Raw genomic sequence first — 4,354 nt, forward strand, 5'->3', positions numbered from 1 at the left:
GCATGTGGTGCAATGTGCATAAAGGCAAGTAGACTGGTCTCCAAGCACAGCACTCTGTATTACCTTCAAGACTGGCAGGGCATGACTGCTGGTTATGTTTGAGCCAAGATTGGCCCAGAACAGGATCACCCTATCATCCTACTGTCTCATACTATCAGTGTGGTTTCTATGGTAAGAACTGCCTGACTTGAGGGACACTCTGTGGTATAAAACTAAAACTGTAGCATTTACCATTGTGGTTTTTCAGTTAGAGCATGTGTTCCATTTTTCTGAAACTACCTCAATTTCTTTGAATCTAGTGGTTTTTAAAATATACTAATAGTATGTGTTTCAACTTCTGTTTTATATTTTCCACTAAAACTTCTACATAATGAGAAAAACCTTGAACTATGACTGCTCTTGTTGTGTGTTTTCCTCCCTGCAGAAGTCAACATATTCTTTCCAATTTAACGATTGCTGTAGTACATTAAAATGAAGTGATGAGGAAGATAGCTCAGTGGCTTAAGCACACACCTGGCAGCACATTTTCCTCAGTTTGATTCTTGTTCCCCAAAATGAACAAAGAAACAAACAAACAAATAAACAGCAAAAAATGAGCTCAAACACATTTGAGTGGCTGTTGTGATACAGCAGTGGACTAAATCTTCTGTGTAGGCAAGATTAGGTAGGTGCAGGGACAGTGCTTCAATCCCCAGTACCACATGTGGTGCCAGCCTTATGCTCAAGGTAGGCTGAGCCAGCCAAAGTCCCAGCATAGTGGAGGCTGAAGGCAGAAGGATCACCATGAGTATGAGCTGTGTAGTGAGACCATGCAACAACTAAATACATTAAATGAATAAGATGAGGCAGTAGAAAAGGGTTCCTTTTCCCCCACAGCCTCTCCAGTATTTGTTGCTGTTGATTTCTTTGTGATAGCCATATTTTCTGGAATGAGATATTGTCTCAGTGTTTTTAATTTGCGTTTCATAGATGGCTAGTGATACTGAGCATTTTTTCATGTATTTATTAGCTTCTAAAATTTCTTCCTCTTAGTAGTGGGTGTTCATTTCACATGCCCATCTCTGCACTGGGACTTTAAATTTTGGGGCCCTAATGTTTTTTAGTTCTCTATAAATGCTACAGAGAAGACCTTTGAGTGCTCATAAATTAAGATTTTTTTCCAAATTTGTGGGTTGTCTTCTCATTCTGCTGGTAATCTCTCTTAAAGTGCAAAAACTTCTCAATAAGAGGAGGTCCCAGTTGTTAATTCTTTCAAGTATTACCCTTGCAGTTCGATTTTTGTTCATGGAGTGTTTGCCTACTCCTATGTCTTCAAGAGTTCCTCCTGCTTTCTCTTCCAGGAGATTTACGGTTTCTGTTTTAATGTTCAGATCTTTAGAGGTCCTGCCCATTAGTTCAGTTGTTTAAGTGCCTGCTTAAGCAAAGCAGTCAGGCTCAAAAAATCTGTGTTTCGATCCCCAGTTCCTCATGCCTTACCAGACCTGTACTTAAGGCAACCTGAGTGGTCCAAAAATCGTTAATATTTAGATCTTTAATTCATTTTGGGTTTAATTTAGTGCATCATGATAGACCTGTGATCTGTTTTAGGTTATGGCATGTAGAGAGCCAGTTTTTACAGCATCATTTGTTAAAGAGGGTATTTTTCTTTCTGTAAGCATGTTTGGCCCCTTTCTCAAAGATAAGATGGCTGTGTGATTGTAGTTGCTTCTGCATCTTCTAATCTATTCCATTTATCCTCAGGTCTATTGTTTGCCAATACCATGCTAATTTTATCATAGTTTTTAGTATAATTTCAAGTCATGAATTGACCCTGGTCAGACTCACCAGGATTCACCACGTCCCATGGGCCACCCAGAAAACCTCCTATGTTTTTGAAAGTTTGGACTAATGCTAGCACAAGCTCCATGTCTGCTCCATGGGGGCGAAGGAATACAGCTCACCAAAGTGTCCTGAAGGCTTCTCAGAGTCTTCCAAAGTTCTTAAATGGTTGGACCAGGCACCAGAAAACCTTTGAGGTTATGTTCACTGATCCATAGATTCCAGCTTGTGAGAACCTACTGACCATTCAGAGTCCTCTATAGTTCTTAAAAAGTTAAACATGCACCAACACCTTTGATTCTATTTTTAAGGACATGGTTTCACTAATTTTTCTGTCAGAGATTTTGTTGCTTGTGTGCAATAATGCTATTGAGTTTTGGGTGTTGTATGTGCATCCAGCTATACTACTTCACTTGGTTATTAAATGTGCAAGTCTTTTGGGGATGCTTATTGGATCTTCTGCATAATGTATAATTTCTTTGTAAGAACAGTAATTTAACATTTTCCTTTCCTATCCTTATTTTTTATTTCACTTTCTTGTTTAATTGCACTGGCTAATGTTTCCAGAACTATACTATATATTGTTTTTGAAGAAGAGAAAAAAATCCCCACAAAAAAAATAACAAGGACAAAACCAAAACCAGAACAATATAAAACAACAAAAATGGTACAGAATTTCAAATCAAGAATAGAAAATTGATAATGCTCCCTATATTACATATTTTGTTCACCAAATTTTTGTGCAGACTACCATACCTAGATGTGCAAGATTGATCAAACAATTAAACATCAATTCTTCCTTTCAATAAAACTTTTTTGGGGGCAAGGCAGATAGCTCAGTAGAATAGGTGCTTGTCTGCAAGTGTAGGGTCCTCAGTTCAATCCACAGTACAAAAAATACACCTTGGTTTTCCTTGTGAATTCTATATTTTCAATTTATTTTAAGGAAAGTATAACAATAATAAATGAGACATTTTCTACAACACATATTCTAAAAAATGAGATGAAAGGTTTTTAACACTCTCTTCTCAGAGTGTTCTATATTGCACATTTCTGTCTTCAAAGTAATTCCTCAGATTACAGATGTAAATATATTAAGTTGGTCAAAGTAGAAATTTATATCATTAACTAATATCTTAAAAATACTGACAGAAATTAGTAGTACAATCATCTTAACTATGTGTACATAGTTACAGGCTCTTTTTCTCCTTTGTTAATCTTTTCCTATTTTTTTTTTTTTGCAGTGTGAATAATGAAAAGAATAACATTTATTTTTATTTATTTATTTTTTTGTGGAACTGGGGCTTGAACTCAGGCACTTGTGCTTGCCAGGGAACTGCTTATTCTACTGAGCCATCTCCCCAGCCCCATGAGTAATATTTGAGTTAAATATATATGCAAGAGGATGAGAGTGTACATATATACATATTTGTATAGATGCACATAAACACATGCATACATAAATATACACATATATATGATGAACTTTGATGATTGAAGAATTATCAAAATAGAGTTAGCCAAACAGAAAGATTATCCAAAATTTAAATATTTAGCATAGACTTGTATTGTCATACATTTCCATCGAAACTCTGCTGTAGCACCTTCCCACATTTTGGTTAGCCATATGAAAAACTTCTTTGGGAGGTACCAGGAATCTCAAAGATGACCTCCTTTATGTTTTTAAATGCAATTCCTGTTCTCAAACTACTAGATAATAAATTCATTCTAGAACAAGCCAGCTGACACAGAGCCATCTTCATTTGAAGAATACCAAAAAGAGCTACGTTCTGAAGCACAAATTTTAATAAGCTGACTGGTGAAGTTGTAGGAATGTTGTTGTTGTACTTGGAAATGGAATATCTTTTCCTATTTTTTGTCCTTTCTTTCATGTCAATGTTTTTTCTGTATGTTCAGCTTCTTCCCATTTTTATACATCTATTGTGCTTTTCAGATTTTATATATTCTTTCAGATTATTACACTAGAGAAAAAATATGTTTTCCCATGCAGGTCTGATTTATTTCACTTATGAGTATAGTCTCTATTCGTATCGTTACTTATAAAAGCCTGAAGTGTATCTTTTTTATAGCTGAGTTGTACTCCACTGAATAAAAATAACACATCATCTGTGTCCTTTCATCATGTGATGGGCATTTGGGCTGTTTCCAAGATTTACCTATGACAAATTGTGTTGCTATAAACATGGGGATACATATATCTCTGTGGTATGATGGATACACATGTATTGTTCCTGATATTAGAATGAAAGCGTTCGTTTCTTGACCATTTTACATGATCTTAATATTTGATTTGTCATAGATGGTTTTTTATCAGGTTTAGTAAAAAACACCTATCCCATTTTTTGTAGGCTTTCTATTATGAGTTGATATTTTATTCAATCTAAAGCGTTTTATGCATCTCTTGAAATAAAAATGTGTTTTGTCTTTCTCTTTGTTGATATGCAATGTTACATTTATTGATTTGTGTATGTTGAACTATACCTGCGTCGCTGAGTTCAATCCTCCTTGGGAAGAA

The sequence above is a fragment of the Octodon degus genome, unplaced genomic scaffold, assembly GCF_000260255.1.
Source record: "Octodon degus isolate 3935 unplaced genomic scaffold, OctDeg1.0 scaffold00307, whole genome shotgun sequence".
Classification (NCBI taxonomy): Eukaryota; Metazoa; Chordata; class Mammalia; order Rodentia; family Octodontidae; genus Octodon; species Octodon degus.